Consider the following 14,675-nt stretch of genomic DNA (forward strand, 5'->3'; position numbering starts at 1 on the left):
CAGCTGATTCTCTCCAGCAGGGATGGAGGATGGGGTTGATTTTAGAAACTAGATGTCATCTCAGCCTTGAACACCAGGGAAGAAAACACTCCATCACCTACCTCACCTCATACCCGAGTTACAGTGGGCCAGAGGGAATGCTGACCTGTGAAAATCTATCCTGTTTCTTTCAAACCCCACTAGGGGTGAGCAGGATGCCAGAATGAGGGAACCGGAGGGTCTGCAAAGAAAATTAACTAGTACATGAGGAGAGGGGATGTCAAGGCTCTGGTCTTACCTTGCCCAACATAACACCCTTTCCCCCACAAAGACCGAGCCCACGATCCTGAAGCAGACTATAAAGCAGCCATGACATCAGTCAGAAGTCATAGACACATGTAACCCTACAGTTTACATGACATACGGCTGTGTCTCCACAACCCTGAGGACACTTGGGGACACATTCCACCTGGACTGCAGATCTTCCCTGGGCTGGGGGCGGGGGCAGGGAACCACATGAAAAAACCCCAGGGTGGCAGCCTTGCTGCAGGTTATCATTCACCTATGTGAGAACTGCCAGTTGTTACTATGTTCTTAATTCCTTCACATTTGGACTTCCCTGGTGGCTCTGTGGATGAGAATCTTGCTGCCAGTGCAGGAGACAAGGGCTCAATCCCTGATCTGGGAAGATCCCACATGCCAAAAAGCAAATAAACTCATGCACAATTATTATTGAGACTGTGCTCTCGAGCCTGAGAGCCACAAATACTGAGCTCACAAGCTAGAAGCCCAAGCCTCATAGAGCCTGTGTCCCCTCAACAAAAGAAGCCATCACAGTAAGAAGCCCCCATACCACAACTAGAGAAAAGCCCACATACCAACGAAGACGTAGCACAACCAAAAACAAATAAATAAAAAAATTTAAATACCCTCATGTTCAAAGTTCTGGTGCCTTTGGTAGTCACTACCAAATACTTTGGGGCTTCCCTGGCAGCTCAGCTGATAAAGAATTTGCCTGCAATGCAAGAGACCATGGTTTAATTCTTGGGTTGTGAAGATCCCCTGGAGAAGGGATAGGCTACCCATTCAAGCATTCATGGGCTTCTCTGGTGGCTCAAATGGTAAAGAATCCACCTGCAAGGCAGGAAACCTTGATTCAGTCCCTGGGTTGGGAAGATCCCCCGTAGGAGGGCATGGCAACCCACTCCAGTATTTTGACTTTGGACAGAGGCGCTTCAGAAAGTCCCTCAAATCAATATGACTGAGCTAACATCCAGCACAGCAAGTATTTTACAAGCTTCAATTCAAGAAATCCTGAGAGCCCCAGAAGGCAGGTATTAGTATACCTGTGACAGAGGAAAAACCAGACTGAGGAATTAAGAGCACTTCCTGCCCAAGATTAAGTAAATTAACTCACCTAAGTGGTAGAGCTGAGTGTCAGACCCAATTCTGTCTTATTTCCAAGGCTGTGCTTTAATCACAACAGCAGTGTCTCAGAGGGAGAATAATCAGGTTTAAGGATGTCCATGTGTGACTAAATGCACTTTTCTCCAGACTTTGTTTACCTTCAGAAAACCCTCAAATCTTACTTAGCTAACATCCAACAGCCCTAGCCATTACCATACATCATGCTAAGCACCTTAGGTTGAATAAAGTCCCAGGGAATCCGGCATGAGAATGCCTTAAAACAGCAGACTTGAGGATCCGTGGTCTGAATAAATGTGGCATATGTGCTAAACCTCCCTTTGCAATGTCCCTGGCAGACATTGCTAGTTGATCATGGAATCTTTATAGATAGGATTTGATACAGATTCATAATTCAGGCACTGCCAAATGAATAGGTTTGGCTAGAGAAATGCAACCAAATGCCATCCTGGTTTTGAATTATAGTTATGCTCAGTTCTATAAAAATAAAAACCATTATGATCAGCTGCAGATTTGTCACTAAGAGGACAAAATTCAACATAATGCTCCACAAAGGTAGGCAGTTGGATCTGAATATAAACCTCAGCATTTTAGCAGTTTTTCAGAACACAGGAATGAAGTAGGCTTATGCCTTCTGGTTATAGTGATCAGATGTCTTTTTGCTGGTGGCTCCAGCAGTGGCCTTAAGATATACGATTAGTCACTGCATAGAAAAAAAAAGTGGTATCATTATTTATGGCACAGACCAACAACCTGGAGAGAGAACATAAATGTTCTAATCAACAGGCCATCTCATTTGGTTACCTGGGATGTGGAAGAGGGGTATTTGGATTGAATTTACTGTCTAACATTGTTGCAGCCTATGAGGTTGCAAAAAATCCAAATACTCCACAGGGATGGGGCCAAAAAGTTCTCAGACTTTCCAGGTGAAATCCTGCACTGTTTTTGAAAAAGGCCTCAGAAGGTGCCCTTTTCTCCACTTTCATGTGGATGGGAAGTGACCCATGTTCCAGGCAAAAATTTCTGAAAAACATTCCTTCTGGAACAATTCCTCTTTGAATGGAACAACCTCCTTTGAACAAGACTGTTGAATGACTCCATTTGATGACTGACTTCAAATCATAAAATGATTGAAGTCCTGTCTACACAAAAGACTGAATGGAGCTCATCACTTCTATTCTGTTTTCCCAGGTCCTACCATCCTACCAAATCACATCAGCAAAATATCACACACATTTAGCTCTATTGCTCCATAATCCAATCAAACACCTCCCAAAACCCAGACCTCATGGGAGTTTAGCTGGTTCTCTTGACTGAAAATTTTTTCTATAGCATTTATGACACCAACTGTACTTTATACAAATACACAGGATGAATGCCTCTCAAGAGTTTATTATTTAAAATGAAACACACACATTTCACCACCAAAAGTCCTTTGTCTTGATTAACTTAGATTTTTCCACTTAGTAGATACAGAGAACAATGAGACTCAATATGTTTTTCTTCTTGGCTTGGTTTCTAGAGTTAAGTTGGTATTAAATTACAATAAATATCCATAGTTAAGGTTTCTGACACAAACATCTTCCTTTATTTTCTGTCCTTATACCTTCTTTAAAAATATTTAACATTTCTACTTTCATTATAATTATTTGTTTTAATATTGATGAAATACATCTGTGCATCAATGATGAGATACAGTCAACATTAAAGAAGACCAGGAGCTGACTGTGGCTCAGATCATGAACTCCTTACTGCCAAATTCAGACTTAAATTGAAGAAAGTAGGGAAAACCACTAGACCATTCAGGTATGACCTATATCAAATCCCTTATGATTATACAGTGGACATGAGAAACAGATTTAAGGGACTAGATCTGATAGAGTGCCTGATGAGCTATGGAATGACGTTCCTGACATTGTACAGGAGACAGTACACCAAGACCATCCCCATGGAAAAGAAATGCAAAAAAGCAAAATAGCTGTCTGGGGAGGGCTTACAAATAGCTGTGAAAAGAAGAGAAGCAAAAAGCAAAGGAGAAAAGGAAAGATATAAGCGTCTGAATGCAGAGTTCCAAAGAATAGCAAGGAGAGATAAGAAAGTCTTCCTCGGCGATCAATGCAAAGAAATAGAGGAAAACAGCAGAATGGAAAAGACTAGAGATCTCTTCAAGAAAATTAGAGATACCAAGGGAACATTTCATGCAAAGATGGGTTTGATAAAGGACAGAAATGGTATGGACCTAACAGAAGCAGAAGATATTAAGAAGAGGTGACAAGAATACACAGAAGAACTGTACAAAAAAAGCTCTTCACGACCAAGATAATCACAATGCTGTGATCACTCACCTAGAGCCAGACACTCTGGGATGTGAAGTCAAGTGGGCCTTAGAAAGCATCACTATGAACAAAGCTAGTGGAGGTGATGGAATTCCAGTTGAGGTATTTCAAATCCTGAAAGATGATGCTGTGAAAATGTTGCACTCAATATGCCAGCAAATTCGGAAAACTCAGCAGTGGCCATAGGACTGGAAAAGGTCAGTTTTCCTTCCAATCCCAAAGAAAGGCAATGCCAAAGAATGCTCAAACTACCACACAATTGCACTCATCTCACACACTAGTAAAGTAATGCTCAAAATTCTTCAAGCTAGGCTTCAGCAATATGTGAACTGTGAACTTCCAGATGTTCAAGCTGGTTTTAGAAAAGGCAGAGGAACCAGAGGTCAAATTGCCAACATCTGCTGGATCATCGAAAAAGCAAGAGAATTCCAGAAAAACATCTATTTCTGTTTTATTGATTATGCCAAAGCCTTTGACTGTGTGGATCACAATAAACTGTGGAAAATTCTGAAAGAAATGGGAATACCAGACCTCCTGATCTGCCTCTTGAGAAACCTGTATGCAGGTCAGGAAGCAACAGTTAGAACTGGACATGGAACAACAGACTGGTTCCAAATAGGAAAAGGAGTACATCAAGGCTGAATATTGTCACCCTGCTTATTTAACTTATATGCAGAGTACATCATGAGAAGTGCTGGGCTGGATGAAGCACAAGCTGGAATCAAGATTGCTGGGAGAAATATCAATAACCTCAGATATGCAGATGATACCACCCTTATGGCAGAAAGTGAATAGGAACTAAAAAGCTTCTTGATGAAACTGAAAGAGGAGAGTGAAAATGTTGGCATAAAGCTCAACATTCAGAAAACGAAGATCATGTCATCTGGCCCCATCACTTCATGAGAAATAGATGGGGAAACAGTGGAAACAGTGTCAGACTTTATTTTTGGGGCTCCAAAATCACTGTAGATGGTGATTGTAGCCATGAAATTAAAAGACGCTTACTCCTTGGAAGGAAAGTTATGACCAACCTAGATAGCATATTCAAAAGCGGGGACATTACTTTGCCAACAAAGGTCAATCTAGCCAAGGCTGTTTTTCCAGTGGTCATGTATGGATGTGAGAGTTGGACTGTGAAGAAAGCTGAGCACCGAAGAATTGATGCTTTTGAACTGTGGTGTTGGAAAAAAACTCTTGAGAGTCCCTTGGACTGCAAGGAGATCCAACCAGTCCATTCTAAGGGAGATCAGTCCTGGGTGTTCTTTGGAAGGAATGATGCTAAAGCTGAAACTCCAATACTTTGGCCACCTCATGCGAAGAGTTGACTCATTGGAAAAGACTCTGATGCTGGGAGGGATTGGGGGCAGAAGAAGAAGGGGATGACAGAGGATGAGATGGCTGGATGGCATCACCGACTCGATGGACGTGAGTTTGAGTGAACTCCGGGAGTTGGTGATGGACTGGGAGGCCTGGTGTGCTGTAATTCATGGGGTCGCAAGAGTCGGACATGACTGAGTGACTGAACTGAACTGATAACCTGAAGAATAGAATGATTAATCATAAAATAATGTTCCTCATTATTCTAAAACTAGGAAGCTGAATGGAGTTATAAACTAAAAGTCTACTAAACAGATCCTCATCTTGGGTCCTCCTGAAGGGATTATTTCCAGCACCATTTATATGAACAGCCTTGGGGAGGGCTGACCACAGTGTGACATCAGCTCAAATACTGGTGATGATAAAGAGCAAACCTGGAAATAACAGGGCTTATCTTTTCAATACATTTAACAACTACAATTTAATTACCATCTTAGGAGTATGTGAAAGAATGTATTTTCTAAAACTATCACCTCTGACGTATGAGTACATTTCCTGATGCTTCCTTTTCTTTTCTTAATATTTGCCTTTCCTCGTCATTTCTAGTAACTCTAAGGGAAGAAAAATTCCCTATTTTCCTTCTACAATAGTACCAACATGATGAAACATATTATTTTTTGGAACACTGTTTACTGGGTGGCTGTTCTGTGTTCAGAAGGATGTCATGAACAAGACAGAAATGGCCCCATGGTCCACATTTGTCCTTGTGTTAAAATGCAAAGCTGCAGGTGACCTGTCACCAGCTCAACTTGGCTTAAGGGTCACACTGACTCCCAGGTCCCATAATATACAAATACCTAATGCTGACTTAGGAGAAAGGAAAAGATATATTCTCCAGTATTTTGCAGGGGAGAATAATTATGGTATACGGGGCAGCCTGGTGGGCATTGCCATCCCAGCCTGAGAGTCCCAGTACTCACTTGAACATTCCAGGTAGACTGTCATCTCGGAGATGTCAATCTAAGAAATATTCCAGAATTAAGAAAAAATCCCAAGGGCAATCAGCCAGGTATAGCAATCCAAGGAATCACCACCACCACCACAACCACCACACCAATCACTTGTAGAAATGTTCAAGCATTGAAAACAGATGACAACCCTTTATCCAGTATTCTTTTGCAAGAATAAACCCAGAAACATGGACTATTTTGTTGGGATTAAACTTCTTTTCTTAAAAGATGTATTGAAATAGTACAGCAAGCTTTGCCATCCAAACAAATAAAATTATAGGTGGTTCTAATTTTTTAAAAAGATTTTGTGTAGGTTTTCAGGGTGTGGTTAATTATCTTTATAAATGCAGCCAACCTCCATTGCACATCCCAACCAGGCATTTCCCAGTACTCACTTGAACATTCCAGGGGTGGGTTTCCATCTCCTCCTCCAGGGGATCTTCGTGACCAAAGAATTAAATCCATGCCTCCTGCATCTCCTACACTGGCAGGTGAATTCTTTATCACTAGCCACCTGGGAAGCTCTATTCTATGATTCACCACCACCACCTTAAGAACCTTCACACCAATCACTTTTAATACACTTAGTAGAATGTCTAGAAGAGTGAAAAATAATTTTAATAGATGAGAGAATATTTGTCAGAGAGACTCTTTTGAAAAATAAACTTTAATAGACTATTTTGTTGTGATTAAACTTCTTTTCCTGAAAGATGTATTGAAATAGTAGACGATCCCTTTGTCCATCCAAATAAAGTTATCAAGGTGGTCCTAATGAGTATTTATCCAGCCAAGATTATCCTCTGTGTGCTCAGTTGCCCCAATCCCCTCCCAGCATCAGGGTCTTTTGACAATTTGTGATTGCATGAGGTGGCTAAAGTATTGCAGTTTCCTCCAGGCATCTGTCCTTTCAATGAACACCCAGGCAAGAATACTGGAGATGGGTTGGAATTGCAGTCCACGGACCAGGGATCTTCCCCACCTAAGAATCAAATGGCCTTCACCTCCAATCATCCCTACATTGCCACAGGAAAATTCTATACCTTTACTAGCCACCTGGGAAGTAATTTATTACATGATTGCTATCTAGGTTGCCCAAACCTTCCAAGAATCTTCTAGGTACTTTTAGCTCTTTTAATCACCACAGTGATTTTTGCCCAAAAAAATAAAGGTGACACTGGAATTACTAATTTTAATAGATGAGAGAATATTTTACGTTCAGAGAGACTAGGACTTGAACCCTAAAATATCATGAGTCAGTAGGTATTACTAGAGATGAATGAGCAGGCATCACAGATAAGGAAACCGGAAGCCTCAGTTACCCAGGTAAGGATAAAGAAGTGGTTAATTACAAAGTTAGTGTCCAGTAAAGGAGGAAAAGATGCAAATGTGACTTTTAAAGTGGAAATTTTTCTTTGCTGGTTTTCTATCCATAGTTAACATTTACTGAGTGCTGACTCTGTACAGGGCTACACATTTAATACTTGACATGTATTAATTTATTACCCTCACAATAGCCCAATCAAGTAATAGTCTTATCTCATTTTACAGATGGAAACACTGAGGCACAGGGAAAGGGAAAAGGAGCTTGATGGAAAAACAAAGCCTGAGCCATGGAGCCAGAGTCTACATCATGAACCATTAGGACATACTTAAACTTGTTCCCAACATACACCAAATATTTATTGTCCAGGAAAATTATTTTTACTTATTTGAGCCTCCTAATTTATCTTAAATTTTTCTTCTAAATACCTTATTTAAGGAATTTCAGAGCTCATCAGCATGCCTTATAAAGAACAGACAAAAATAGAAATGTGATAAAACCAGTTTTTGGTATTTCCTAGAAATCAGGGGAAGAATTTTAATAATAAACAACTTTAAATCATGAATATATTTTTTGTTTGTTTGTTTGTTTATTTTATCCTCTGGATATACATTAAATTTTTTAACATTATGATAAAAATGACTATTTTAAGGAGTAGTGATTATAACAACAGGGGGTGCCATTTACCAGGTGTTTACTCTATGCACAGCACTGTGATAAGAGTTCCATAATCATTCACTTGAGCATCACATCATTCCATGAGGTGATTTTATCTTGGGAAATGATCTTGGTCTAAAAACACAGCAGGTACAATAGAAGCCCAAATCATTGATTGATGCTGATTTAGACATCCATATTTATTTATCAGGAAAAGTATGATACCCTGGTGAAAAGTTTCAGGTGATAGGAATGCAACCAGCACTTAGTATCTATGTGTAGTATCTATCTTAGTATCTAGCCTGCTATGAAAGGAGGTCAAAAGTTGAGGATATGCAGATTCACAGAGTTTGGGCCAATGCCTCCAGAGTTTATGATCTCAGATGGATACAGTTCCATGGTGATCTGCACAAGGCACTGGGGAAACACAGGGAAGAACATGGGAATCCTTTATTGAAACTTTGAAGAAGAGATTAACAACTGAATTTCACAGGCCAGAGAAACAGAGAACAACATGAATAATTTGGGGTAGCAATCACAATTCCTGGAAATTTTGACCAAAAGGGAGCTGGGCTGGGAAGATCAAATAGCTTATCCAAGTTAGCACCAGGTGTTCTGTGTCCTCTTAGAACCAGCACCCCTGTTCACCAACCCAGGGCCTCCACACTTTGTTGTCCAGGGCAGTTGTTCCTAGCACATCTTTGGAGGATGCATTAGCAGAGTAATGCCTATATCACAGAGACTTGGGTTATCATTTCACAGCTCTTACAGATAAGTTTTCTCAGATGATCTTCACAACCATTTGTGAATGAGAAAAGCAAGAACTTTCATTTCCATTTATAGGTAAGAAAATGATAAGCTAGGAGGGTAAGTGTTTGTCTTAAGTTTTCCTAGGAAGGTACTGCAGGTCATGAAGAAAGACAGGAAGAATCTGTACTCTGGGAATCCCAGAGACATAGTTGTTTGCAGGGGAGCCTGAAAGGAGAAGGAAATGTCCAGAACTGTGATTCTGTGTCCAGGAGCCCTTGTGAATCAAACTGCATTATTTGGATGGAGACATTTGCTTTTCCTGTTTCTTCCCATCTGCTGTGGTATCAATATAAAATTCAGAATGAAAATCATAGAATCTGAAGGAACAAATTTCAATCATAAGTGGAAAATATAGGTCTGTCTAACCTCCCTTCTATTATATTTTCAGTTGAACAATTTCTTACAGCCATAGGATTAACTAATACATCCCACCTTGCTATACCTTTTTCTCATGGGGAGGGGTCCTTCCTTCTGTGTGTGATCTTAAGTAAAGTCACTAGGTTTGCCATCAGTAGTTGTCAGGAAAAAAAGATCTGAAATGCCAATTATAAAAAATTCAAATTACAGCTTTTTAGTAGACACATTATTTTATTGGACAATATTCACCAGTTTCAATAGCCTGGCTCTTCCCAGGTGAGGGCCTTTTATGACCAACCCAGCATGGCAGATAACCTAGGAAGAAGAGTTAGATCAAAATGAAGGGCTCCACTTGAGCTGTACCAATACTTTTTCCTTGAGTCCCTATTAAAAACCTGTAACTGTTGCTCTCAAAAGTTCTTAAATTAGGTCCTTCAGATTTCATGCTCCTTAATTCTGAAGCAATTCAAATAGACTTTTATAAGAGTTTTATTTCTATTTACAGGTCATACCCTATCCAGCCTTATAGTGGATATTGGACTTTCCTTGTGGTTCAGCTGGTAAAGAATCTGCCTGCAATGTGGGAGACCTGGGTTCAGTCCTGGGTTGGGAAGATTCTCTGGAGAAGGGAAAGGCTACCCACTCCAGTATTCTAGCCTGGAGAATTCCATTAACTGTATAGTCCACAGGTCACAAAGAATTGGACACAACTGAGAAACATTCACTTTCATAGTGGATTTTACATATTATATTATATTAACATATATACAATGCAAGAGTTTATATTTAAATTTATTTATGAATTTATGAATCTTTTATTACCAGCTGTCTCAAACTGTTAACAGAAGCTGTAGAAGACAAAAATAGTATCCAAGCAAAAAGTCAACACTCTGAAGAGGGAGGGAGCAGATTTCTGTGTGAGACAGAGATCCCTTCCTTGAAGCCAGTCTCATTTCTTTTCTTCCACATTCTCAGGAATTTCAATGAGCCTAATCCTAGCTACACACACAATTCTCCCCATCTGATTGGATTTCAGACCCATCTGATGGCCCATATTACCATGGCCAGTGCTTCTGTACTTCTGTCTCACCATGGCACAAAGACAATGATATGTGTACAACAAGAAACATGTTGACCCAGAAGAAGTGATCCAAGTCCTGATGCTCCAGGAAATAAGGGGAATCATTATTTTGATATGTTTATTTCCCATTGGGAGCACATCAGTTGGGAATTCTATCAGAAATCATGAATCCACATGAATAAATAGAAATAATTTTTTGGATGACTCTTTCACTTGAGAGTACATGGTGATTTTTCACAATTCAGATAATTATTTAATTTGCAGAATATGATAAATACACCTAGAGGAGAAATTCCATTAGCCTGATATTGTGCTGAGATGGGGTTTAGTGTTAACATTCTTGAATATTAATAGGAAAGTTAAGACTCTATACAAGCTGGAATCAAGATTGCAGGAGAAATATCAACAACCTCAGATATGCAGATGATACCACCCTAATGGCATAAACAGAAGAGAAACTAAAGAGCCTCTTGATGAATGTGAAAGAGGAGAGTGAAAAAGATGTCTTAAAACTCAAAATTCAAAAAACAACCATGGAATCCAGTCCTAACACTTCATGGCAAATAGAAGGGGGAAAAAAGGAAGCAGTAACAAGACTTTATTTTCTTGGGCTCCAAAATCACTGCAGACAGTGATTGCAGCAACAAAATTAAAAGATGTTTGCTCCTTGGAAGAAAAGCTATGACTAACCTAGACAGCACATTAAAAGCAAAGACATCACTTTGCCGACAAAGATCTATATAGTCAAATCTATGTTTTTCCAGTAGTCATGGATGGATGTGAGAGTTGGACCATAAAGCAGCCTGAGCATTGAAGAATTGATGCCTTTGAATTGCAGCATTGGAGAAGGCTCTTGAGAGTCCTTTGGACTGCAAGGGGATCAAATTAGTCAATCTTAAAGGAAATCAACCCTGAATGTTCATTGGAAGGACTGATGCTGAAGCTGAAGCTCAAAAACTTTAGCCACCTAATGCAAAGAGCCAACTCATTGGAAAAGATCCTGATGCTGGGAAAGATTGAAGACAGGAGGAGAAGGGGTGACAGAAGATGAGATGGTTTGAAGGTATCACCAACTCAATGGACATAAGCTTGAGCAAACTATGGGAGATAGTGAAGGACAAGGAAAGTCTGGTGTGCTGCAGTCCATGGGGTTGCAAAGAGTCAGACACAACTTAGCGAGTGAACAACAATGATTGTTTTTGTTCAAGTATTATTGGTTACCTTATTATTATTAATCTTTTCTTTGTAACACATGCTTTATTAAAAAAAAAAGGTGAAGTATATATTTGTCTTTTATGGTAATACAATACACAATTTAGTTCATCTTGGCTATCTTTTCATGAGAGGTGCTTGTTTCTATTATGAAATATGCTTACAGTAAAGGGAATCCACACCAGACACCTGGGAGGCAGAGGGAGAACCACTTACCCAGCATGTGCTGCTTCAGACCAACCCTGACATGACAGAGTAGCCATTTCTGTCCCAGGTGTTACTAATGTTAACTCAGCCTCCCAATCACACAGCACACCTTTCTCTCACAAACATGGCATTTATTTAAGATTAAAGGACACATCACCAGGCTGAAAGGCCCACCCTCAACCCCTGTGAAAAGGCCTTGAGAAACAGGCTCTCTGTTCTTCCCTGTGAGAACTCTGACAGGACTGATACATTACCTGGAAGAACTCTTGAAATGATGAAGGCAGCACATCATCCATATACCCAATGTCTTTGGAGAAACGATTTAAAATTCTTCCTGTAAGAACAGGATATGAGAAATTACTCTCTTACCCAGACAGGCCCTTTAAGACAAACAATTCATAATCAAATAAAATAATATTTTAAATGCATATTTATTTAATATATTTCAGAATCATATGAAATAAGCTGATGTCAGTGGTAAAGAAGGAGAAAATAGGATAATACCTAAAAAGAAACAAAAATACCACCAAATAGAAGTTGGTGGGATTGAAATTAGCCCTTGGTTTTTAAAAGAATGGTGGGCTGAGGGCAGGGAATCTTTTGGAAGGGTTGATGGATTTTAGAATTTTCCCTCCTTTTAGATCCATCCCATCTAAGGCTTCATTCCAAGTGCTTCTTATCTTTGATTTTATTTGCCTTCTCAAAATTCACTAAAACAGTATATCCTAAATGCTGCAGATTTGGAAGATGAGAATTTCTAATATCCACTGCTTTTAATGATTTAATTCAAACAACCCTGAAGCTACACAAATACATACATACACACAATCAATTTTGTTGTATCCAGGGAAATGTGTTTATCTACCCTGAGAAATGTGTTTATCTACCCCTCTGAGCTTCATTTGTAATTGAAGCTTCAGGAAGCCAGCCTGCAGATGAGATGTGGGACCTCTATCTGCTCTTCCTGACCTCAGTCACAGATGACTTCCTCCCAAGGCCCTTCACATCAACCCACAACAGGACTGTGAATGAGCAGTGGTTGGGGCTGAGTTTCCACTGCTGCTGGGATGTGAGGCTCTTCTGTTGTCCACAGGGTGTCTGGCTCACTGGAAGCACAGGGTGTGCCCACACCAGGAACTGGAGTCACTGGAGGCTTTCACCCTTGGCCAGGCCAGCATTACAGACTGGGCCTCAAATTTCCCTACTCAGACTTAGGAAATACAGATGCAAAAACTGTCTTTTAGTGATACCTTTGGCAGATCTGGTGACAACTCTTCTGATATTGTAAGAATGCCTGTTTTAGAGGGTGATTCTCAGGATTAAATAGGCTCTTGCAGGTGAAAGAACCCAGTCACAATGCCAGGTAAGTTACCAGGCACTCAACCACCAAGGTGAGATGATGATTCTGACCCCCAGGTTCTGCAGCATCACATCCCCTGGGAAAGTCCACCAGGCGATGCAGGAGGTCCAACTGGTAAAATGCAGATTCTGACTCAGGAGGGCTAGGGGAGCCAGAGAGTCTGCATTTCCACCAAGCTGCCACATGACACCCTTTCTGCTGTTTCCACACACACACTTCGAGGGGCAAGAGGTTGGGTTATTTAATCAGTTCTGCTTTAGGAACATTAAAATCAAATGGGTTATTTTTCAAATATTCTAGATAATTTTGTGATCTACATAGTCTTTTTTTTTTTTTTTTTTTTTTTAAGATTTATTTATTTATTTCATTTTTGGCTGTGCTGGATCTCCATTGATGCACATGGGCTTTCTCCAGTTGCAGCGTGGTGGTTTCTCTTGTTGCTGAGCATGGGCCTTAGGCACACAGGCTTCAGGCATTTGTGGTGCATTGACTTAGCTGCCCTATGGCATGTGGAATCTTCCCAGACCAAGGATCAAACCAGTTATCCCTGCATTGTCAGGATGGATTCTTAATCACTAGACCACCAGGGAAGCCCTGAATGGTCATTTTTTAACTTCTCAAAGTAATAATACCAAAATAAGGAAAATATATGTCAAAAAATGTTAAAGATATAGTTTACATGCATATGATTTAATCAGTGGAAGAGTACAACTATTTAACATAGGCAGAATTTGGAAACACTATAAATACAATTCAGCTTAAAAAGTGTATAAGGTAATGATGGAATTTTTTTAAAGATGAAAAGGCTACCCAGAGATGAACAGTACATGAAAACACCCCTTTTTTTACCAGATGTGGGTGACTTAAGGTCTGAGACTGAGGATTAGCAAAGTTTGTAGAATACAAGGAAAAGAAAAAAAAAAAACCAATGAGAAAAACCATCTCCCACATAGCAACTACAAAAACTGAACTAAATATCAAATATCATTTAAAAAAAAACTAAACTCTAATCAGCAATGAGCTGAGTGAAGAAAATGTGAGGTCAGAAAGTTTAACAGTTACTTCTTGCACTAAGAAACATTAAGAGAACAGATAATGATAAACCCACAGCAAACATTATCCTCAAAGGTGAAAAATTGAAAGCATTTCCCCTAAAGTCAGGAACAAGACAAGGATGCCCACTCTCACCATTACTATTCAACATAGTTTTGGAAGTTTTAGCCACAGCAATCAGAGAAGAAAAAGAAATAAAAGGAATACAGATTGGAAAGAAGAAGTACAATTCTCAATATTTGCAGATGACATGATCCTCTATATAGAAAATGCTAAAGACACCACCAGAAAATTACTAGAGCTAATCAATTAATATAGTAAAGTTGCAGGATATAAAAATCAACACACAAAAATCCCTTGCATTCCTATATACTAGTAATTAGAAAACAGAAAGAAAAATTAAGGAAACAATTCCATTCACCATTGCAACGAAAAGAATAAAATACTTAGGAATATATCTACCTAAAGAAACAAAAGACCTATATAGAGAAAACTATAAAACACTGGTGAAAGAAATCAAAAAGGACACAAATAGATGGAGAAATATACC

At 39.6% G+C, this 14,675-nt stretch overlaps 1 non-coding gene across 1 annotated transcript in view; it reads right to left on the reverse strand.

The window, feature by feature from the left end:
* The window catches only part of LOC102287322 (ATP-binding cassette sub-family C member 4), a 236,515-nt gene that overhangs the window by 45,076 nt on the left and 176,764 nt on the right, over positions 1–14,675 (reverse strand). The window contains exons 20-21 of the transcript XR_011466364.1: positions 11,968–12,046; positions 6,044–6,191 (exon numbers count right to left, since the gene is read on the reverse strand). This is a non-coding gene — a transcript (ATP-binding cassette sub-family C member 4). The remainder of the gene's footprint in view (positions 1–6,043; positions 6,192–11,967; positions 12,047–14,675) is intronic.

Source organism: Bos mutus, chromosome 12 (genome assembly GCF_027580195.1).
Source record: "Bos mutus isolate GX-2022 chromosome 12, NWIPB_WYAK_1.1, whole genome shotgun sequence".
NCBI lineage: Eukaryota > Metazoa > Chordata > Mammalia > Artiodactyla > Bovidae > Bos > Bos mutus.